Genomic DNA, 25,724 nt, shown 5'->3' with positions numbered 1-25,724 from the left:
TCTCTTTGCCCTCCAAGTCATTCACTGGGCACTCTAGAACTTCTGCACCATTTTCTGTCAGTGTTCTAATACTCCAAACCTCTTTCTCGGAATACACCTTTTACTACTTTAAAATAAGGCTGCCCCATGAGGATGCTACTTTTCGTTATGTTCTTTCAAAATTCGGTTTGTAGGATTGCAGATTGTAGGATTTTGTTTGTTTTTCCCCTCTTCTCTTAGGGCCAGGAGTTTGGTTAGGTGTCCTTTTTTTCCTCATTATCTGCACTCTTCTGTTGGGGACTGTGAATGGGATGGACAGATCTCTTGCTCCTTTGAAGCTCCTATCATTTAGTTAGGACCTCTTCTTCCTGCTTAATCACTGTCTTCTATAAATAACCTTGTCTTTTCTTCATTTAGTTTTACCTCTGGGACTGTAGCACTAATCTCAATTCATGTTGTCAGAAACTTTGATGTCTCCCTGAATAAATCATCCAAGAGTCTCTGGTTCTTTACCTCTTCAACTCCAGTAAACTTATTTGCAACCCCACTACAGGTTACACTCCAGAATTTATTACCACCTAACATGATAACCTCTGAAGTTATAATAGCAAGTATCCTAATTTCTATCCACAATTTCCTATTTTTCTTGGTTTAAGAATCTCCATTTCTTTCTTTGCTCCCTCTCCCACATCAAGGTTTTCAAACCAATGAACCCATCACTTTCTCACTGTCAGTGAATCTCTTGCTTTCCAGCTGTTTGGTTGTGAATTGCTCCATTCATTATTATGAATTTCTTGAAAAGACTCTCAATCTTTTTGTCTTTACCTTCCTCTCTTTTACTCACCTTGGATGGAAATTATGATCCATATCCTTAGGGTCTGTACCTGAGCAGCTGACTCTGGATAAGGAAAAATAACACAAGTGAACTAACAAGCTTTGTTTCCCTGCAAGATCACTATGTTGAAAGGAAAATGGCCTAAGAATCCTTCCATGTGTCTCTAATATCTCTTTTTATCATGATCTAAGATGACTACCTCAAAGCTAATTCACTCCTCAAATAATCTCTTTATCACTCTCAGATGATGACCTAGCTTCATATTTCAAACCGAAAATTGAAGTCATCAGATGTGAATTGCTTTATCTTTTTGGCATGGGAGCCCTCTTAATATATACTATGTGACAGCTAGTATTCATCTCTCAGGTGTATATGTCTAGGATCATAAATTTTCAAACTACGACATGCCTCCCTTCACAACTTCCAACCTACTGATGTGTCTCATTCAACATTCTTTTTGAGATAAGTTTCTGAGAAGGGGGAAATTAAGTTTAACTTTCATTGTACCAGAGTTTGGTGCAGATGTTTCATCCTCCCTGTTCTGAAACCTCTAAGAGGAACAGATTTGGAAGAGGGAGTAATTACTATGCAAGAAGCCAAAGAAAACACCTGCATGCAGGTATAAAACCTGCCCCTTGGGGGTAGATGCAGCTTAAGGTCGGCGCTAGCTCTGTGTGAAGCCTCCTTCTGTAGCAATCACAACATATCTCAACCCAATATCTTTGCAGACTGGTTTCACCTTCCAAGACAACCTTCATAATAATGACAGCAAAATTGGATAGCTTCTGGCCTCTGCTGATTAGTAGAAGTCTCTACTCTAGCTGACTTCCCCATATCTATCGGGAGGAACAGCACCCAAATTGAAGAAGACTCGACTCTGGCATTCTTCACACACACCAAAGCTATATACACATTTGCACCATCTTTTCTTTCTATTTTCAATGGAGAAAGCATCTCTCTATCTCTCAAGGACTCCAAAATCCTAATAAATTTCTTTCCCTCTTGCTTTTCCACAGCTCCGTCTTTGACTAGTCCATCTCTCTACTGCATCATTAATAGTAGCTTCTCTGGTGACTCTTTCCCAATGTCTCTGGAGCATTCTTTAGCCTTTTCCACCTGGGGGAAAAGTCCCTTAACTGCAGCTCCCATAGGTTTGCTCCATTAACTACCCCAGTTCTTAGTTTCTTATTAATAATCAGACTTTTCAAGATTCCTTTTATCCATCTTTCTCCCTTCTTTCTTTCCTTCCTTCTTTTCTCTTTCTTTCTTTCTTTCTTTCTTTCTTTCTTTCTTTCTTTTTTGCTTTAGTGGCCACTGTGTGTGTGTGTATGTGTATGTTTTATTTTTGAAAGGTTAAAAAAAATTAGAAGGAAATGCCAGACACCCATTTAACCAACATCAAAAAATAATGAAAATGTTTTATCATTTAAGCTCCAGTCATGCAATACATTGGGGAAGAAATTCCTTTGTTTCTCAGTTGCATTACTAAGTCTCTTCCCTAGAGTAAATGATCTTGATCTGGGTGTGTCTTTTCATGCCATTTTGGAGGGGTGTGTGTGTGTGTGTGTGTGTGTTTTATTTCCTTACTGCTATCATGTGATAAATGTCATTCCATAATTAAATGTTTGACTTAACATTGTGAAGATAAACAAAGTTCTGGTTTGTTTTAGTTTTTAAAGCATTTTATTCAAAAATATACCATATTACTCGGACATTCATGTTTCAAGTTTTTCTGGTAGATATGTCTTTTTTTTAGGTTTAAAAGTTTTGTTTTCAGCTTTATTGGAGTGTAACTGGTAAAATTGTGTATACTTAAGCTATTGTACACAGTGATGCCTTGACACACATATACTTTGTGAAATGATTACACAATCAGTTTAATTAACCTATCTGTCCCCTCACAAGATTATCTTTGTAGTGAAAATACTTAAGACTTAGCTCTTAGTATGTGAGTGAGTTTTTCCATAGTATTAACCAAGGAGCTGAGTTACTGTAAAGTAGGATGTGTCCATTTCAATTTCACTAGGCTTCGAAATGCTCTACATATTCGTTTCATAAATTAATATTCATAGTACAGAGAATATGAAAACTTTGGTTTGCCCTGATCATTGCCAACACTTCGTAATGTCAAACTTCCTGAATTTTGCCAATCATCTGATATGAGGACATTGGCCTCTCATTGCTTTATTTCATGTTTGCCTGATTTCTCATGAGATGGCATGTATTTTCATATTTATTGGCTATTTCCTCTTCTGGGATTCCCTGTTCAATTAATTCTTTAGTTCATTTTTTTTCTACTGGATTATTTTTCTTTTAAATACTGATTTTTTTTTTTATATTTAACAGAAATCTCTTCACCCCATTTGGCCCTTTTCAAACTTTGTATGTACCATCTTTATATTACAGGAATTTTAAATTCTGATATAATCAGAGTTATTGTCCTTCTCTGTTCATTGTTTTTTAATCTGTCTTATCCAAGAAATGTTTCTATTTTTAGAAGTCCTAGACAGATCTTCCCACATTTTCTTTTAAGTACATTATAAGTTTGATTTTATAAATGGGATATTTGGTGTACTTACAATTTATTTTTTGTCAGACGTGAAACAGAGCTTCTCGATTTGATTTTCCATAAGGAAAGCCAACTGAGTCACTATAACTTTTACTGACGAGCCCATCACTGCACAGGACTAATATGCCATGCACACCAGGTACTAATCTCCACACAAGCCTAAGTCTGTTTCTGGTCTCTCTTGTTGATTCCCTTCATCTCTTCATCAACATTTGAGTGTCTGCCTCCATGTTTTAATTACCATAGTTTTATAAAGTCATATGTATCATAAGGCAAGTTACCTTGATTCTTTTTTGTTAAGAATTATTTTGCAAAAATGAAAAAGCACTATTTTGAAATATAGTAGATAATTGCTTTTTCAAATAATTTTAGAATCAGTCTATTTAGTTCCATGAAAAATCATGTTGAGATTTTGAATTAAATAGTCTTGAATATATGGGTTATTTAGGTGGGGGCAGGGGCCGTCCACATTAGAATAGTGAGGTTTCCTACCCTTGAACAAATTATACATGCTCATATCCAGATTTATATAAATCTTTTGTCTCCTTTGGTAGTGTGTTACAATTTTTTTTAATGTGGGTGTTATGCTTATTCTATTAGGTTTATTTCTATATGCCTTATAGTTTAAGTTGCTGTTGTGAATGATGCTGTTTCCTATAAAACAGATTATTATTGGTGTATAAGATTATCTTTGAATTTTGATCTTGACCTTGGTAACACTTCTGAATTCCCTGTTATCTTATTCAGAGTAGTGTCCTCTCCCCATGATCATTCTCCAACTCAACCCTGTTTGTCTTCCCATGACATTTGTTACTGTAATGACCTCAGTTACAATTCATTTGTTAGTTTATGAACTTAATTTTTCAAAATAAACCGAATGAAGTAAGAGGTCATGTCTCCCCTGTTTGTCATTGCAATTCAGATCTTAGCACACTTTGTTGAATAAATGTTTACCCAAATTTTAGTCTTTTTTGTCCTTTCTTTTTTTTTCTTTTTCTTTCTTTCTTTCTTTTTTTCTTTCTTTCTTTCTTTTCTTTCTTTCTTTTTTATCTAGAAGATGTGACCAGAACTGGTTGCAATTACATCCTAGTTTCATTTTAGATGGGAATTCCTTTTCTGCTTTCTATTTTTTTTAACACAAATATAATGGCTTTCAAGGAGGGAACTGTGTAAGAAAATCTATCCTAGAAGATCATTGTGCATTTCATTATTGATTTTTATCCCTCTGAACTTTTGCACTAATAAATCCAGCTCCTTCGAGGCCCAGTTGGAATCCCCAAACACCTCAACCAAGGAGACTCTCATCCTTCTTTGTGCTTGTGCCTTTGGTGTCCTTGCCGCCCACTGGGTACCTGGCCCATCATGTATTGAATAGTGGTCTAAATTCCAACCTAGGAGCGACACGGGTGTTTCTTACAGTAACTTGGCCATCATTTTATTAACCATTTTCATATTGTTGGGCTTGAGTTCCCAGCAAATGTTTCATGATTATAAAAAGGCTCTGATGAACACCTTTGAACATGAAGCTTTTTCTTCATTTTCAGATACTTATGCAGTAGTAGAATTACTTGGTCCAAGCAGGCAGCATCTTATCTGATGCACTGGCTGACTCGAGAAACTTCATCATTCCTAACACTGGCTATTTAATAATGGAAGAGCTATAATGATGATTCATCTCCAATTCTTGAAAAATGGTACCCTCCATTTGCAAAGAGCCTTGGTGTTATGTGGGGCCATAGTTTTGCTTCATAGAGGTAACCCTATTCACCCTCCTGCAGACAGCTTGAACATTAACTTTTCCTCTCTTTCTCCGTGGAACCTTGTCTGCCAGACCCAGTTTGAGTGGTCTTTTGTGCTCTGATACTTTTGTTTTCAAAGGTGGAGTTTCCAAAAGCCATTCTGAGGACCAGGAAAGGGAAATGTTTCCTTGTTCCTACTCCCTCTTAGGTTCCCTTCCTCCTGAATGTAATTTGGAACAGAGAATGTTAATATATACCTCACGTTTCTCCCAACATAGACTGCCCCGTAGACTTAGTAAGCTGCTGTCTTTACAGATGTCTGAACTTCTACCAGGGCAAGTGGTGGGATTTCAGTCAGCTACCTTCCCAGTCATCCCGGGAACTAAGACAAGAAGTTTCCCCAAGGAGAGGTAGGAGAACAAGCACTGGGTTCTGAGATAAGCATGGATTGTGAGGCCACGCTAACTTGTGAGAACATATGATCTGGACACTTAGTAGCTCTGCAGCTCATTCTCCATCTCTGTGACTTGCACTGCAGTCAGATGCCCAGGGTTATCATCACAATAGTGCTGATTTATCGCATAGGCTGTTTCCCAGGCCATTTCTTATCCAGGGTCAAGCTTCCCTCTCACCCTGACCTCATCCCCACCAGCAACTCAGATGTGACTTAGCCTTGCATGCCTTCAGTGGGGTGGAGCGTTGTGGGCAGCTTTTGTGTTTTTTCCTGATTTAACCCTCCTTGCTCACCAAACATCTGACTTGAATGGGGCAGTCTTCATTGAGCATTGATGCCCTCTGGGGGTTATGGGCATACAAATGCCAACTACTGGGGCACTTTTGTGGGTTTCTGTGAGATCTTGCTGGAGCTCCTCCGGGGCAACTGTCCAGAGTATCAGTGAGGTGGTCTGTAGTGGACTATCGCCTCCTTTCCTTCCTCAGCTTCTTCCTCTGATGGTACTACTACAGCTCCCGTCTGCTAGAGCCAGTTCACTCTTGCCAGGAAGGATACACCGGGATACAGTTTTTTCAATCTGGCTACAGCCTGACTTCGTCCGACAGGTCCACTCGGGCCTCATAAAACCTCACAAATACGCGTCCAGCTGTGAGGTGAAGTATTGGGCTCCCACTGGAGTTACCTCTGCTCACCCTACCACCCGGGCAGCTCTGGCCGGCTTCTGCTCTCAGACTCTTCCCAGGAAGAGTCTGCACTTGTCCCCAGCATCTGTGTCCTCAAATACTGCTCCTGCCGTTGGGTAGCAGTGGGCTGGTGTTTTCTGTCCTCGGCGGGCGGTGGGGAGCTGCAGCTAGTGAGTGAGATGCCCAGAAGGGACCGCAAAGTTGGTGGAAGTGTGGGCTTGCCACCGGGAGACCTCGTTTAAGTCTGACCCCTCCTGCTTTTAGATTTTGTGCCTTAGGAATGTGGCTTAATCATCCAAATCTGTTTTCTCCGAAGTATCACATGTTGTGCAGATTAAAAAGGAACGTGAGGGTAGGCTCATACAGCACGACGCGAATATGTTCTAAGTTTTGCTTTTGTTTTGATATTGGCTCTTCAATTCATAAGACACTTCCAATGAGGGAGATCTCTTCTTACAAAAAAATCAGGCCTCTTCTTCCCATATGGGGCAAGGCTACTGTTCACATGGAGGCGCTTCCTCCCGGATTTGCACAGTGGAGACCGTCCCTGAGCGTGACATTCTTCACTCTCCAAGCTGGTGATGGCTCTTCTGAGGGCCCAGGTGCCCCTGATTTGGAGGGTAGAAGAAAGGGATGGGATACTCGGGAATGAGCCTGAGGAGTTTCTTCCCTGACATGTGAGCTCTTCTTATGGATTCCATATATATATATTTTTTTTCACATGGCATACCTCATGTAGCTGAGATTGGAGGGTAACTATAAATTACTTCCTCATACTTACTCCTCCTAAATGTGTTTAGAACTGGTTTCAAGGAGGCAAAGGAAAAAGTGAGGTTCCTTTCCGTGTTTCACTCATCACCTATGCTGAATTAGGCCTTGAGTGTGACCAAAGTCATTGGCAATGGAAATAGCTTAATTTACCATTAACCCAAATTACATACATAAAACACAGGTGAGCTGCTCATTATTCTCTGGAAGCAGAATATTTCCATTTTTGTAATCTTTCCTTATGAAGGACACTTTCTCTAATCTCTCTGGGTTAAGATAGGGCCTGTTTGTTATTATTAAATATTTTCCTTTAGCGCCTTGGTCTTACTTTTCCTCTCAAAATTCTCCCATATTGACTGACATTGGGTATCACGGGGTCACATAAATTTTTAAAAATTATTCATTCATTGAAATGTCAGCTGTGCATTTCTGTCTCAATGCTTTGTGTCTTCAGTGTTGTGCTCCTAAAGTGTTGATCCCATTATTCATGTATTTATTCCACACACAGTTATTAAGAATCTGTTCTGTGACTGAAATTCTGTGTCCAAATTCAGGCTATTCTTTATGAGCCAGTTAAAGTGTCACCTCTTGTGTAAATTTGTCCCCTTCTGTGTAATTGGAATCACTTTGCCTCCTTTTATTGGCCAGTAGTAATTTGTTTACATATTTATAAGATTAGCTCTCACAGTGTAACAGTTTTCTCAGTTCATTCTTGTCTCCTCCCACCTGACTTTAAGTATAGATAAGAGGCTATGCGGACAGAAAAAGCCTGCCCAAACTGTGATGAATGCCTTTCCTTTCTGCTTGAGTATAAGCCCCATTAGGACAGGGACCATATCTCTGATGGTCAATGTTTTACCAAGGCCTGTCCCAGTCTCTATGACATAGGAGTCATAGAACAAATTTTTGTCTAATAAATGTATAAACGAATATTCTCATGAATTAGAATTTCAGCATATACCAATATAGAGCAAGCATAATATGGTGTACGTTGAAGAATTTCCTCAGGCTTTGCAAAGTGGTAAAGGAGATTAATAATAATAATAAAATAATATGTAGTCAACATAGGTATTTTTTCACTAAATCCTTGATGAATGTATACTGGAAGATATCCTATTTGATCCGCTGGAGATTGTAGTGTATATATTAATGTTTATGTTAATTTTGTAATAAACTCTATGTAGATCAGAAATTCCTAAATTTTTTTCTAATTGTTTATGAACACAACTTATTTTAATTATGACTATTATAATTAATTTACGTAATGTTTGCATTCCTTGTATACACGGTGAACTCACTGTGGGGTGGGAGCTGTTTGAGATGATTTGGGCTTGTGAACCACCTCTCCTTCCTTATGACGATGCGTCTAGCTCAGCTCCTTACACAAAAAGACCTCAGCAAATGTCACTTCTATTTCCTTTCCCTTAATCTGGAGGAACAAGACAGGATAGAGAGATCTGTGCTTCATAAATAAGGATTGCAACGTTCCTTGAAGTGGCATGATTGCCCAAAGAACATGCTCCGTCTAGCTCTTTTGCTCTGGATTCCTGCAGTGTTGGCAGTAACCCCAGCACACCCAGCGCTCTTCCCTTTTCATCACTCCCCAGTGGGGTGCCTTAGATTTATTCTGGCTTCCCTAATCCACCCTTTGATTGGCATTCCCATGCATGAAGAAGATTTTGCATTGGGCGTGGAGAGACTACAATGCATGATTCTGCCTGCGTATTTCCCTCTGGCAGGTTCTAACAGAGGTGACCTGCAACCTGGTAGTTACGGATCTTTCTCACTTTCAGTTCGTGACTATTATTGCAAGCATGCAATTGATGCAATTAAAACAGGAACGGCCCATGCGCAGGGAAAAAGGGAAAAAAGGAAAAACGTGTTGCCAGAGTTAAAACACTAAAGCCACCAAATCAGTGCTTGGGAGGGCGAGGGAGCAAAGCGGTCAGAGGAAACTCATTCCCTATGTTCGTCTTTGTTACATTGACTCGCTTTCCGTTTGCAGATACTGTCCATCAACTCCCACTCCAAACCCTGTCTTGCCTGCTTGCCTGTACCAGAAAGCCCGGAAAGCTAGAATTAACATTTTCCAGACTCTCGTACAGCTAAGCTTATGTCTGTGACTGTGGTTTTCTCAGGGAGCTATACCCACAGGCATCTTGGAGAAAGAAAAAACAATGGGCCATGTGAGTTGACAGCCTTGCTTCAGACAATCGCGGCCTCTGAAAGCACGGTGCCAGAGGCTTCGGTCACTTTTAGACCAGAATTCCTGGGATCCAGGCCTTAACATCATTGGTGCCAAGAGGAGGTTATGGCAAAAATGTTGTGTCTGCTGCAACAGTCCTGTGGTGTGATTGGGCATTACTCGGGACCTGTCGTTCCTCACTGTGTTATTCTGACTGTGTAGCCTACAGGCCTGGTCTTCCTGGCCCTCCTGGAAATCTAATGATTAATACTCTCTACTAATTTCACTTGAAATGGATAGAGTGAATTTTGCTATTTGCAATTAAGAATTCAGTGATGCATATTGACATATGTTTCTGATAAAAGCTGTGAAGGGAAAAGTGTTAAGTGGAATTCTCATTTTAAACAAATAATTTGTGATGCGTTCCTGCAGAAAAATGCTGGAGAATTTTGTGCTTGGAAATTCCTTGAAAATAACTGAGAGCTATCCTGGGCATTTGTAAATCATTTTCCAGTTTATAAAATCCGTTCTAGCACTTCATCTTTTTTCCTATATTTATAAATATATTAAATGCCTACTGCCAGCCCTGTAATGTTTAGATGAAGATTTTGCCACTAAATGGGCTTAAATCATGTATTTAAAATTGTATATCAGGGGTGCCTGGGTGGCTCAGTCGGTTAAGGATCTGATTCTTGATCTCAGCTCAGGTCTATCATGATGTCAGGGTCATGAGCTCACACCCTGTGAGTTCAAGTCCCAGTGAAAAATAAAAATACAATAAAATTGTATATCAACAAATGGGGAAGTTGGAGTTTAAGTGTTAGTTTCTTTTTTATTAGATTTTATTTATTTATTTGAGAGAGAGAGAGAGAGAGAGAGAGAGCACGCGCATGAGCGGGGGAAGGGGCAGAGGAAGGGGGAGAAGCAGACTCCCCACTGAGCAGGAAGTCTATGGGGCTCCATCCCAGGGTCCTGGGATCATGACCTGAGCCCAAGACAGACACTTAACAGACTGAGCCACTGAGGTGCCCCAAGTGTTAGTTTTTTTTACTCCAAATTCAACAAATGATTCTTGATGTTTCGCTTTGATCAACATTTTTCAGCCCATGTTATGTGCAACCCACTACAGTAAGTGCCACACGGATCCTCGAATGTCTCACATGAGAGCTTCAGCCTCGGAGAGCTCTGATAGAGTGGGGGTAGCGTGTGTACTCACAGCTATTCATAACTCAAGGCAGAATGGGCTATATTTTTTGGACCCCAGAGAAGGAAGAGATTTATTTCAACTACAGTATCAAGAGAAGAGGCGAAGTTTGAATTGAGTCTTGAAGTAAGATCAGTGGAAATAGGGCCGTCCTCACAGGTGCGTGACCTGTGCAGTCACGCGGGCCACATGCTCATAGCCCTTCTCTTGGTTTAATGCTCTTGAAATTCTTAATAATTTTTAGCAAGGGCCCTCATCTTTTTATGGGCACTGGATACCACAAATTACATAGCTGGTCCTACATAGTAGGAGTTCCATGGACAGGTATATTGAAAGTAAATATGAACTTTAAATAAATATTCATATATTAAAACTACCCATCATATAATTATGTGTGTAAATATGTGCATAATATTAATATATGTTTTATACTCATTTACATTCACATATTAAACATCAATTCATGTGCTAAATAAAAAAATATAGGAATATAAATGAACTGGGAAGTGAACACAGTTCTTAGCTTTTTATGAATAATAGTGATTTTGGACTGTCTTCTCTCTTTTTACTTAAGTATAGAATAAGGCATAAAAAGAAAAAAGTGCTCTTCCAAAAATGTGTAAATGTACGAAGTGGGAAGTGTAAAACTCTCCCCTCTTAATCTCACCGCAAGTGAACAGCCCTTAAATTTTGGAGTATTTACTTCCTGAAATTTTCGATTTCCTGGCTTTCAGTTTCTTCTTTGCTTATTTGTCTATGACGATTTTTTTAACTTGTTCAGTCTTCCTATATTTTTCTAGAAAGTTATCTAATACATTTAGATTTTTATTTTATTGTCATAAAACTGTACCTAATGTTCCCTTATTTAAGTAAAGTTTTTTGTATTTGGGTTGCATCGTATTCTCATTCTTCATGTTGTATAGCTGTACTTTTTCATTGGTCAGGCTCATAAGTATTCTCTCCATTTTAACCATCTCTAATTCTACGTTTTAATGTGTATCTTAATATTTGCTCTTGTCATTCTTGGTTTATTCATCCTGTTTTAATTGCTTTTGCTTATTTAAAAATTAAGGTACTTTTTAAGTATTTTTTCCTGTCTAGATGTTTAAAATTTTTCTTCCTTTTTTTTTTTTGATTTACTATGTATGTATGTATGAATTTTTTTGAGAGAGAGGGAGGCAGGGAGGGACAGAGGGAGAGAAAATCCCAAGCAAGACTCCAAAGCCAGCTCGGAGCCCAACAGGGGGCTTGATCTTACAACCCTGAGATCATGAGCTGAGCTGAAATCAAGAGTTGGGCACTTAACCAACTGAGCCACCCGGGGACTCCTTTCCTCCTTTAGTCTTAGAGTTCAGGAAAATTCCTTAGATATGTGTAGAAGAAGCTCTCCTTCAATGTGAAGACAACGTTTTTCATCAGCTCAGGTCATTTGTCTTCTTTTATTTCTTTAATAATTGCTTTCATTACCTCTATTCCCTTCTCTTGTGGTGTCCTAATTATACAGCTAATGACTTCCCAGATTTATCAGCCATGTCTGATCTTTTCTCTGATAATTTCCTTCTTTTTCTTCTTGATATATTCTGGGAATTTGAGTTGGTTTATCATTATTTTTGTCCCTCATTTTCAGACTTGCCAGCTATTAATCAATTCAAAATCTGCTTAAATGTCTTAATTTATTAATATCTAACATTTTAATATTTTCTCTTTCTTAGCTTAGGTTTCTCTTTCATCTTTGAGTTGCTGTTTCTCTTTATTTCTTGAAGAGTATGTACCTGTTGTCATTGGTTCACATTTATAAAGATGCGGAGAGACGAGTCTAATTGATAATTTCAACTTTATCTGCTGTGGAGCTGACACTACGTCTCTTCTGGCAGGACACCCCACCAAGAGTGGGAGTGATTCTGGGGGCCAGGGGGCCATGCCTCTGTGCCTTGCACACTGTTTACACAAATGAAGACGAACAAATGACACCGCCAACCGCATTCTGTGTAGGAGGCTGGTAGAGTGCCTGAAGTGTTTAGGGTGCCCGATGACTTCTCTATTAACTGCCTGTCCTTGAGCATTTGTTTTTTGTTTTTTGTTTTTAAGAGCGAGAAAGAGGAGTAGGGAGGGGCCGAAAGAGAGGGAGAGAGAGAATCTTTTTTTTTAAGATTTTATTTATTTGACAGAGATAGAGACAGCCAGCGAGAGAGGGAACACAAGCAGGGGAAGTGGGAGAGGAAGAAGCAGGCTCACAGCGGAGGAGCCTGATGTGGGGCTCGATCCCACAACGCCAGGACCACGCCCTGAGCCGAAGGCAGACGCCCAACCGCTGCGCCACCCAGGTGCCCCGGGAGAGAGAGCATCTTAAGCACGAAGCTGACACAGGGCTCCGTCTCATGACCCTGAAACCATGACCTTAGCCAAAAGCAAGAATCAGATGCTTAACCAACTGGGCCAGCTGGGCACCCCGTCCTTGAGCTTTTGATGTTGAAGTTTAGGGGGCTGTATCCTGTTGAAGCTACAGTGGTAGCGGAACATAGTGGAGGAATTAATTAGGAAGACAAATGTAGGAGATTTCCTTTTTTTCCAGGAGCAGCTCTGAGTTGGCTGGTGTATTGCCTCTCCATCTCCACTTCCTTTGACTATTGCTCAGTGGCTTCATATTCTTGTTCTTTACCCTGAATTTACATTGAAAGTGTAATCTGCTTTAGATGAATTTTATTTCCTGGAGAATTATTCAGTCTATAAAATTAAGTTGGCCTGCCAACATAACTGTACTTCTTTCACAACTATAAATTCTACCATGTGCCTATTTGCATGTGGCAAAAATTGAGGTAGATAGAAAGAGGAAAATAAACTCTGGCATTTTGTGTGAGTGGGAAAACCTTCTCTTTTTCTAAGTAGACATTATTTTTACGACCCTTTTAAATTTATAGAAAAATTGCAAAGATAGTTTCCCCAATTATTAACATCTTATACCTGTATGGTACATGTATTGAAATTAATCAACTACTGTTAATACATTACTATTAACCAGGGTCCATGCTTTATTCAGATTACCTTACTTTTTACCTAATGTCCTTTTTCTGTTCTAGGATCTCATCCAACCTACCAATATTCTATTCCTTCCTGCCTCCTTTGGGCCCTTCTTGGCTGTGCCTATTTCTCAGACTTTATTTGATTTTGAAGACCTTGACATTTTTGAGGAGTACAGGAAAGGTATCTTGTAGACTATCCCTTAATTGGTATTTGTCTGATTTTTTTTTCTCATGATTTTCCTGGGGTTATGGGTTTTTGGAAGAAAGAACACAGAGATGAAGTGCCATTTTTTAAAAATCACTTTATATCAAGGGTATATAGCATCAACATGGAGTATCACTGTTGATGATAATGGATCATCTGGTTGAGGAAGTGTTTGTCAAGTCTTTCCACTATAAAGTTTTCTCCCCCTGCCTTTTCCATACTGTACTCATTTAGAGGAAGTAACCATACCTAACTCACACTTAAAGAGTGGGAATTATGCTCCCCATCCTTGAGGGCAGAGTATCTACATAAATTACTTAGAACTTTCCTGCATGGAAGATTTGTCTCTTTCTCTCCATTTATTTATTTATTCAGTATTTTATTTATAGCAGTGTAAACTCATGTATGTTTATTTATTTTTAATTTTTATTGTGGCAAAACACACATAACAATTTACTGTCTTAACCATTTTTAACTGTACAGTTCAGTGGCATTAAATACATTCATAATGTTATACAACCTATCACCACCATCAATCTCCTTAACTCTTTTCTTTTTGTAAACCCTATAGCGATTAAACAGTGACACCTCTACCCCCCACCCACCTCTGCCAGCACCTGGCAAAACAATTCTACCTTTTGTTTCCATGATTTTGCCCAATCTGAGTACCTCATATAAGTGGAATCATGTAGCATTTGCCATTTTGCAACCAGCTTATTTTACTTAGTACAACGTACTCAAGTTTTATACAAGTTGTAACATAAGTCAGAATTTCCTTCTTTTTTAAAGCTGAATAATATTCCATTGTATGTATAGACCAAATTTTGCTTAGCCATTGATCCATCCAGTGCCCTATGCACACCTGGGTTATTTCCATGTTTCAGCTATTGTGAACAATGCTGCTATGAACATAAGTGTACAAACATCTCTTTGAGACCCTGCTTTCAACAATTTTGTATATATATCCAGATGTAGGATTTCTTGATCATATTGTAATTTTTAAAATTTTTTAAGGATCCAACATACTATTTTCCATTAAGCTGTATCATGTTACGTTGCCCTTCACACTGCAAAGGGGTTCCAATATCTCCACATTCTCACCAATATATTTTTTTTTTGAAGGTAGGATTTATGGGTTGAGGTGGTATCTCATAGTTTTATTTTGCATTTGTCTAACGATAAGTGATGTTGAGCATCTTTTCTTAGTGTCCATTTGTGTATCTTCTTTGGAGAAATGTCTCTTTAAGTCCTAAACCATCTCTTAGGCAGGTGGTTGATGAGTTTTATGAGTCTTCTCCATTCTGGATATAGTTCCTTATCAGAATATGATTTGCAGACATTTTCTCACATTCTGTTGGTTGCTTTTTTTTTTTTTTTTAAGATTTTATTTCTTTATTTGACCGAGAGATAGAGAGAGAGAACAAGTAGGCAAAGTGGCAGGCAGAGAGAGAGGGAGAAGCTGGCTCTCCACTGAGCAGGGAGCCCAGCACAGAGCTCGATTCCCGGGCCCTGGGATCATGACCTGAGCCAAAGACAGCCGCTTTAACCAACTGAGCCACCCAGGCGCTCCAAGTCGGTTGCTTTTTTACTCTGTATTGACAGTGTCTTTTGATGCACAAATTTTTAAAATTTTTATAAGGTCCAGTTTGTCTATTTTTTCTTTTGTTTCCTGTGCTTTTGGTGTCATGTCCAAGAAATCAGTGTCAAATCCAATCTTGTGAACCTTTGTCCTATATTTCTTTCTAAGAGTTTTATAGTTTTAGACCTTACATTTAAATCTTTGATCCATTTTGAGTTAATTATTGTATATGGTGTTAGATAAGGGTCCAACTTCGTACTTACACATGCGGATACCAGTTTTCCCAGCACCTGTGTTGAAAGACTGCCTTTTCCTTATTGAATGGTCTTGACACCTTTGCCAGAAATCATTTGACCATTTATTTTTAAAGATACTTCCCCAACTTATTGATTGATGGTTGGATTGGAATGGATTTTGAGGAGACAAAACAGGGGGCAGAGAGGTATCCAATAGGAAATAAATACAACTGTAAGCTGTTTGGTAACCATAACAAATCAGTCTAGAAAGTGCCCTTTACAAAACAACACAACAAAGGTTCAGAGGTTGAGGTATTCCTTTAGGCAAAGCTGAAGATTTTAGGCTCTGGCATTTGGAATTTAGGCTACAGTCCTTGTTTGGGGCTGGATCACTGGGTATGTGGCATAGTGCATGCTTTTAATTAGAAATCAGAAGTGGTCACTTCCTAATTTTCCCTATATATGCAGTTGCTTTTGAATGTCCATGTCTTCAATGTCTGTCTACCAAAGGAGGAAAAGGAAGAAAATAAAACGGGGGGAGGGGGGGGTTGCTCACTGGCACTTTAAGTTTCCTGGTAGTCAGCTGGAGGATGAGAGACTTGCAACAGGAGGGGAGATTCAAGAGTGGCTCACCTCTTCCTCTGCACCTCTGGAATCAGAAGCAGCAATCAGCAATCCAAGCACAGATCCCCAGTATTTGGAGGACAGGATCCTTTTGGCCCACCCTGGTACCTGCAAGGTGTGTGCAAGCTACTCCAGGAACACATGCACAGCTGTAGCCCTTGGGGCCAAAGGTGGGGAATGGGTAACTGCTGCTGTGCTCCAAGAGCTAAAATGGATCAAAATTAACCACGATTTACCATCTAAGCCTTGCCCTGGAAATTCCGAGCCTTCAGTAGATTCCAGAGAAGTGACATCAGACATATTCAGCCAGTGCCATTGTTTTCTAGGTGGGGACAGATTCTTGGTGCTTCCTGTTCTGCCACCTTCCCAGAATCTTCCATGTATTTTTGTTTTATACTTTGGGCTATAGCCCAATACTACTTGATTCATTTTGTTGCTCAGATTATTCCAGATTTGTAAAATAAGGTCTCCTTCAGTTGGCTTCTGCATCCCGTTGACATATTTCCATAATGTGGATTTTCTTTCTTTTCTTTTTAGCACAGACTCTCCGGCCTTTAAGACAGTCCAGGCTCACCTTGTGCGCTTTCTGTCCATCCTAGAGTCAACTATTTCTCCCTGGAGATCTGTCTCCTTTTATTGGAGAATGGTATTAGAAACCAAGATCTGGGTGCTAGGTGTGCTCTTGTTACTGGGGTGTTGTGTCTGTGCTCTCTTATATGGCTGAGAGAACACTCTTTTCAGGTGCAAACAATCCATATGTGGTTTAAGGATGAGAAAATAATCCAATTCTGGGATTGTGAACATTCCTGTAGTCTGGTCTGCTCTCTGTACAAAGCTGATTGCAGCCAAATGAATGTGCAGCACTGGAATTGGTCTCCTTTAAATCCAGGGTAATGTACAGGTTAACCCTTTTCGTTCACAGTCTGCCCGAAGGATAACAAAGTACATAATGCTAAAAATCAGCCTTAGTCAGGATATCTCATATAAATACATTGGGATTTTTCTTCTTGTTCAGTACCGGCTTCCTTTACACTGTTCTGAGCTTCCATTTATTACAACATTCCCAATTTAACAACTGGAAGTATTGGCTTCCTTGACCCTTGAATATTTCCTTTGTGCTTACAACTTGGTACTCATAATTTGCAGCTTGGTTAGACCCCATTTCCTGCTATTTATCTTCTTTGCTTTACTTATCCTCTGAATACCCCACTATTTCTTGAGTTCTTATGTCCTTTTGCCATGTGGCTTTGCCCTTCTAAAGAGGTTACAGCCAGTACGGGCCAGTGTTACAAGCCCAAGCTTGGAAACTTGGAGGACTTGGTCAGGCTAAGCATATTCTGCACTGGGCTTGCCTTTAGAACAACTGATCTTAACTGTCTCCCGGGTTAGAATGAGCCCCTCCCTAGAAAGCCCACCTTAAAGGGAAAACTCTGACAAATAGCTGGGAGTCTCTTTAAATTTTTATATTTCCATTCCAACCATACTCAGGACAAATTGAAATATGATTTTATGAACCAGGGCCTTGGATCAGAAGAGTTCTCTCTTTAGTGTTCTGAAACTTGAGCAGAGCATCAGAATGATCTTTCTTTCTCTTGTTTGTGTTTATAAACCTAATACACTAGTTTTGAAATCTCTGAAGATTTCTTAGCATTCAATTCTAATTTCAAATAAATAACAAATAGTGGGTGACTATCCCCTTCCTGCCTTTCTAAAACAAGTAGTCTATAAATGTTTTGCCTTCTACATGAAAAGCCTTTCTCAAATAATGCAGATGAGCTCTGCCATTCCTGCAGGAGAAATTGCTCATCACCTCGGAGATCCAGTCCCACATACGTCTGCAGTTGTGTCTTCCCCTGCTTCTCCATGTACGACTGTCCCTGATTACACGCTCACCTCATTGCTCTGAATATACCATGCATCCTCACATCTTTGTGTCTGTGCCATTCCATCCTGCTAGCCCGCAGTGAAAAGCACTTTGAACTCAAACAGATCATGTTCACATACTAATTGTACCATTTACTAAGTGGGAGACCTTGGGCAATGCTGGTGAATTCTACAAACCTCATTTTTTTGCTATCCATAAAATTGGGAAAATAATATCAAACTACGATATTATTAAATTTCAATGAGGTCACGTAAATTTGGTCAGTGCTTGACGTCGTTGAATTGTTTATACATGTCCATTTTTTTCTTCATCTGATAACTCCTATTAATCTTTCAGGGATCAGTGGAGACTCCCCACTTTCCACAAGCAAGTCTTCATTCCTTATGCCTCTCCCCATCAGCCAGTATTACCTGCTACTCCTGTGTATTTAATCCCATAGTAATTGTTACCTCGCCATATTATAACTGTCAGTCTTGACTTGAGGGACTAGGTCTTTCTTATCCTAAAATCCCCAGGAAATATCCCTGTTCCTGATTGTAACTGTCATTCAAATATTCATTGGAATAATGGGTATTAATTCTATTAGTCAGCCCACTTAAAAAAGTTTACATTTTTTTATTTAAGATGATATCCAAGTCTAATTAAATATAAGCAGCAATCAACTATCCTCATTCAGCTCCCTGGCCCCCACCTGTCTATCATAGTGATGTTTTCATTTCCCAGACCGGCTCTTAAACTTGGAATGAAGGTGAGGTTTCCTGCTTCATCAGGGGCCTTACACGCACATCAGCATAATGCCCTGGCAGCTGTTTTAGAGAGATTTCTTTTCAGATTGAAATTCGTATCGCTTTGAGATCCTCTCCTTGTGTTTGAAGCACATGCAATTAAAACATCTGCATAATTGGCGCATGTGGAATTTCTTGGATTTCAATCATATTTTTCTTTCAGGGACCTTGGTCTCTATCTCATTATAAGCTCTAGTTTCCAAGAAACAGACCACGAGGTCCACCAGAATTCTCGACTTCACAGCAAACAGTACACTTGATCTCTGTCTACTTGTGCCTGAGTTATTCAGCCAATCCCGGACACGTCAGGGACGCCCCACCTACAGCTGACAGGCCCCCCGAGTGGTCTCAATCTCCACTGATGTGCTCGCCAAACAGCAAAACGGTGCGTGTTGTGCTGTGGTAGTTATTGGTTGGTAATTACATCATCGTCATCGCAGGCGCATGCGCACACTTCTCTGACCGCAATAATACAAGGCTGGTGACCCACCGAACTCACCGGCTCTCTACTACTAAGTTTTGCACTGGTCGGTGCTAGATGGCTCAGATTCACATCCTGGCTCAGGCACAGAATTAGTTGCTTGAGCTCCATCAGGTCATTGACTCTCTCATTCTAATCCAGTTCTCAAAGTGTGGTTTTAGGGCTCCTGGGGTCCCTCAGTTCCCTTCTGAGGGTCCCCAGGTAAACTCAAAACTGTCTCTATGCTGACACTGACAGTATTTGCCAATTCGCAGGCTTTCCCTGAGTTATACAGTGAAGTTCCCAGAACCTACGTGACATGTGATGTTCCAAAAAGACTGAATGCAGACAGCGATGTAAGAATCCAGCTATTTTCTATTAAGCCAGACATTAAAGAGGATTACCCAAATGCAAAATAATGACAGTCTTCCCACTACATTTTTTTGTTTTGTAAACATGCTAATTTTTACTAAAACAATATGTTTGTGTGAAATGGCATTATGACGATTTTTTCTATTTTAGTTTCTAATTATTGATAGTAATTATGAAGAGACATAGTAATGGATTTAACCCACACAAAGAAACCTTTTAAGGGTGCTCGATAACTTTGAAGAGGGTAAAGGGGTTCCGAGCTTTCATGTCTGCCAAAATAGAACGATGGTACTCCTCTCCTGGGGTTCTTGTAAAGATTACTTAATATAAAGCACTGACACAATGTTTCGTGAAAGAGGATGCCCATTATAGCAAAAGATGATCTTATTCTCATTAACATTTATTTTGGAAGGGTAAAATATTTTGATTCCCCTTGGAAACGACTTATATCAGCCTCGTGGCTTCCCTCTGCTTCTGGAGGTCATTCAGTTGTTGTGGGTGACAGCGTGGGATGTAACACTCAGTTACCACAGTGCCTGACTGGGTTTTCATTGTTGCTTATAGCTTGAAAGGTATCTGTTATTATAAATTACAAGAAGAAAGACGCAGTTTCAAGATACATGTTTAGAATTTCAATGGAGTTTATTTCCAGTAAAAAAAAAAAAAAAGTAATAAGCGCCAATTTGGTGTCTAGACACTAGAAATACAAACTGAAAACATCCAGTTTCTTCCCTTAAAGATCTTGTGATGTAAGAGGGGAGATGGATGTATTACCTGACTGTGTCAAAGCAGCATGATGGCGGAATTCAATGAAGTGTAAAGCAGACGTACGGTGGGAACACAGCGAAAGGCCCTGAGCCAGGATGAGAAGTGTTAGGGAAGGCTTCCTGGAGGAGGTGTTAACGAACCTGAGTCTTGAGTGACTAGCAGAAGTTCTCCAGGCGCAGATGTGCAAGTGAAGGGAAGGAGGGAATGATAAAGGAAAGGAAGAGGGCAGAGAACCCCAAGACATTGAGTCGCATAATAGCTTGATGACCTCTTCCAAAAACAAGATATTTGGGATGACTGAAGCATAAAGGGGAAGGCAGCCAGTGGTAGGAAAACAGACTGGAGACCTGGAATAGAATGTGGAGGACCCTATAGGAACTTGAATTCAAGGGCTTCACTATGGGACTTGCAGGGTGCGATTAATAATTGAGAAAGTTTACTGTGTCCTCAAATGGTCTGTGAGAAAAAGCATCTGACTTTGCTACCTAAACAGCACAGTTAATTGAGAGACTTGGCCATAGTTTTTCAAAGTCCTGTTGAAGATCACATCTCACTTCCCAGTTGTGTCAGTTAGTTGCTTAAACAGTAAAAGAAAGCACATACACACCCATGTGCACAATTTAATGATCCCATTTGAATGCAGTATAGAAGTAGGGAGTTCGAGAACCCAACTGTCTTTTTCCCTTGGAACTGCCGTCTTCAGCCTGTCGGTGGTCTCTCCCCTCAGGTCCGCAAGATGGCAGCTGTAAATGTAAGCATCAAGTCCCCCTACAACAGGGTCTCAAGCAGGAATGGTGTCTTTTCCTCATGAAACTATCTCTTTTATCACAAAGTAAAATAACTTCTGGAAGTCACCGAGGAAACTTCTTAGGTCTCTTGACCTTGGCTATATTTTTACCCCTAGAACAGTCACCGTTTAGACAAATCATGATTTATGAGGCTGGGTATAGTCTCCCCACCCCCACCACCCCAAACAGAGTCAGGATTCTGGTAGCAAGACAAAGGAGAGGAGTCGATGGTAGATAAATACCAGCATTCTCTGCCGGGTCATGCTAGTCTAGCTTCAGCATAGAAAAACGGCTACTGACCCGACAGGTGACCTACCTAATGCTTTTGAGTCTGATTCTAAAATCCTGGCCGTTCTGTGTTGTTACTTCTGGAACCTCCCTGGGCTTCACTGGTTCCCTGATGAGATGGTAACTCTTGCATCCTCGGCTCCCTCCGACTCACCTGTGCCCATGCAGGTCCAGGCACCCGATTTCCTCCTCCCCAGGTCCGGCCTCCCTAGGGCTAATTCCTCTGGCCTCAGGCCTTTTCCATCAGATCTTGAATTCCTCTTTGTCTTCTCAGAGTCTTTGCTGAGCCATAAAGAATGGTGCATACGGCTTAGCACAAGCTGTTTAATATACTTCGCAGTATATGCATGAGACTTGCCAAACTTCTCTAGCAGTTTTTTTTCTTAGATTAATCATTCCAGTCATGATTCCAGTCTGTTCCTCCTTTGACTAGTTGGATCTTGGGAAAAGCAAGCACCTGCAAGGACATGATGGCTCTTGGTCTTTGACAGTACCAGACAGTGGTTGTTAAAGAGGGGTCCTTAAACCAGCAGCATTGGCATCAGCAAGGCATACGTGAGAAGTGGAAACTCTTGAGCCCCACTCCAGCACTACTGAATCAGAAACTCTGGGGAGAGGGCCTAGCAGTTTGTATTTTAACGGGGTCCTCCAGGTGATTCGGATCCACGTTCAAGTTTGAGAACCGCAGGGATAGAAATACCGTAACTCTGGAGTTCCGAAGTGCGACCTTGGTTGAAGTCATACACCTTTCTGAGTTTCTGTTACAGTGAAGAGACTGAGAGTTATTGATGATAAACTACTTACCTGATGGCAATTAAATAGGCGACTGTTTGTAGAGCAGGTCACTTGCTGTTTGTCACTTGTGAGGAATATAATGTCCTCATTCCCTCCTCCTCCCTGTCTTTCTGAACGTTACTTACAATAATTTTTTTGAATCGCAATTTTTGTGCTAACCCTAGCCTGAAGGGCATTTATTCCAGTTACTCACCCGAAATGGTTTTGTACGTTGGCTCCTCCTTGGAAAAGATCGATACGTGTTCAATAGTGAAGTTTTCCTTTCCTTTCTCAGCATTTTGACTTTCCTCTCTGTTACTTGTGTTATGACTTTCCAGTTCCCAACTATTTTGCTTTCCTATGCACTGGCTGTGCTCTGAGGAGGAAGCTACGGAAGATTCTCCAAGTCGCCTACTCTCTTTTTTCTCTCTCTCATCTCTTGGCTGGGATTCACACAGCGGGTATTTCATTTCCTTAAAAGTCACTTTTCTTCAGGTGAAAATGATGCCCGCATACGCCACATTTCACGGCCATGGGATTGTGCTTGGAAATATCACCGTCTGTTCATATCTTGCCTGAGAAATGTGCTCAACTGAGGCTCACGGTGGCTGCAAATGGTCTCAGTTACCATTTGGTAACATGGTGCACGACGTCGCAACGTCAAGAGGGTATCATTTCTGGTACTGCACACACGTCTCTAAGTGAGTCCAAGCTCTGGCTCTTCGGAGCAGCATGTTGGCTGCTCTTAGCGTGGGTGATGGGTGACGGGTTTCAGAATGCTTCTGGGAGGAACCACTGCCTATTTCGTTTTCACCCCTGAAAAAGCCTATTCTGAGAACCATAGCGTAAGAACCAGCATTTCCGGAGCTCCTACTGTGTGCAGACACTGTTCTAGGTGCTTTCCAACCAACACCTTGATTCTTTACAACAAACCTTCAAAAAAGGTACTTAGTACCATTTTAGAGGTGAGAAAACTAAGGTTCAGAAAGTATAAATAGGGGACTCCTGGGTGGCTCAGTGGGTTAAGCAGCTGACTCTTGATTTCAGCTCAGGTCATGGTCTGGGGATCGTGAGTTCGAGCAACCTCTCCGGTCCCTGCTCAGAGCAGAGTCTGCTTGAGAGTCTCTTCCTCTCCCTCTGTCCCTCCCTCCACTCGCACACTCTCTCTTTCTCTGTCTCAAATAAGTAAATAAATAAAATCTTAAAAAAAAGAAAGTAGATTTGATACATTCAGAGTCACACCACTATTAGATAAGAGCATTTTATTACTACCCAGGTCTCTCTGATTCCAGTTTCTCTGCTGTTGTTATTTTTTTATTTATTTTTATTTTTTTAAGATTTTATTTATTTATTTGAGAGAGAGTGCACGCAGAGGGAGAGAGGAAGAAGCCGACTCCCTGCTGAGGAGGAAGCCTGGCTTGGGACTCAATCCCAGGATCCCGAGACTGTAACCTGAGCTGAGGGCAGACTTAACAGACTGAGCCAGCCAGGTGCCCCTCTCTGCTGTTTTTAAAGTGACAAGCTGAATAGGAAGGAAAATTATCAGGAATGTACAGTGAACCCTCACATAGTAGAGAATTTGATCATATGGATTTTGGGGTAACTGGATTTTGTATATGTGCATGTGTATGTGTGTGCATGTGTGTGTGTGTGTGTGTGTGCATGTGTGCGTGTGTACGCATGTGCTTATGTGTACGCGTGTGCATGTGTGTGTGTGCATGCGTTTGTGTTTTAGATACTGGACTTGCTACAGGCTGAGAATTACTAGTTATGAATAGACTTTGGGGTTCTGACTTTTAGCTTACACTCCTGCTGGGTATCATAGAATCATTGTATATCTAGTTAAAAGAGCAGAACATGAATTTATTCATTTTTCATCATTCACTACTCAATCATTTATTAGTCATCAACAAATATTGGGCACCTGCTAGGTACTGCATTATGCACTGGAAATAAGCAGGTAAAATGCCTTTGAGTCTTTGACCTTTCCACGTCTTAAAGAAGTTGTGTGTTTTACATTCAAGGCTATCACTCATTAGCTATTTCGGAGGTTTAGAAGGCATCCTGTTCCATCTTTGCTCTGCCATATTAACTGGATCTGTGCCTCTAAATGACTTTACCTCCTGAGTTTGTTTACTCGCCCGTCAAGTGGAAAGTATAAATGCTTATGATGGCATCTTCTCAGAATGAAGATCAAATGACATAATGTATGTAAGGGTGTCTTGCAATCTTGAAAGTATGATAAAACATTTAGGGTAACGTATTATTGATAACATTTTACTATTGCTGCAATTATTATCACTGATATTTTTAAGAGCTCATGTACATAAGCTAATGAGCCTATCAGCGCTCACGAACTGTACGTCCATTGAAATCTAGTGCCCCACTGTCTTTGCTCAGTAAGGAAGGGTGATTGCATTTCCAGTTCTATTTCAAAGGTCTGGAAGCTTAAATAATTCTCATCTGTAGTCCTGAAGATGCTCCAGTGGAAGCTGATTGAGAAGCATTATACAAGATTGGAGAGATAGAATGTGCCAGATAATCATGCAGACCCGCTTTCAAACCCTGCCTCGGTTTTTTTTTGCTTAAAGACTGTGGCTCAAATCCAATGTTCCTTAATGAAGGGATAGTGACATCTAACTTGCAGAACTGTTGTGATGATTAAATGAGATAAAAAATATATGAACGTGATCGACACATTATACAACATTGTACATATCTTTGCTTATTTGTTATTATTAGAAGTTTACAAAACATTGTCCTAGGAGGAGATGATGGTGAATTAATTTTTCATTTTTAACCGGTAAATTTCCCTGTTTCAAGAAAATTCAAGCAAACCAAAAAAATACAATTTAAATGTTAGTTTCCTTCATTCATAGAGAAAGTTGTAGTTACTACGTAGCCTAGCAAAAGTCAGGATTGATGAACGCTTCCCTAACATCCACAAAAGAGATGTACCCACTCCCTGCTTCCCATCCCCGCTCTCCTCGGTGTATCTTTTCATGCTATCACGTACATATCTGTCTGCTCACTGGATTATGAACTCCTGAGGATAGCAACTCTCTCCCGATTATCTCTGTGTTCCTGAAACTGGCACGTGGAAGGCACCGACTACGTATCCGTTGCATAAATGCGTGATTGCTTCTAAATATATGGAAGGATTCTTTATTATACAAAAGCAATTGTACTGGGTTTTCTTAAAATATTTTAATCCTAACTGTACATAAGTTGTGACTCATAGAAATGATTTTAGACACAACATAAAAGGATCCTATAGTAAAGTTATATATAGATGCTTAATGAGCCCTCAAAATATACCTTCTGCACTTCTATATATAGATAACTTGAAAATGTTTTAGGGTAGGACTTTTCAGTATTTTAACCTCAAAAGATACACTTTTACAAAAAACTTTTTTGAGTGCATTTCAATTATTTTTTTGAGTGAGGTTTTGTGTATTTTCATATCTGAGTAAGGTCATGAGTCAATTACTTAGTTTGAAAATCACATCTATGCTGAAGAGAGC

This window comes from Ursus maritimus, unplaced genomic scaffold (genome assembly GCF_017311325.1).
Source record: "Ursus maritimus isolate PB19 unplaced genomic scaffold, ASM1731132v1 scaffold_6, whole genome shotgun sequence".
Lineage (NCBI taxonomy): Eukaryota > Metazoa > Chordata > Mammalia > Carnivora > Ursidae > Ursus > Ursus maritimus.
This window is presented reverse-complemented; position numbering follows the sequence as displayed.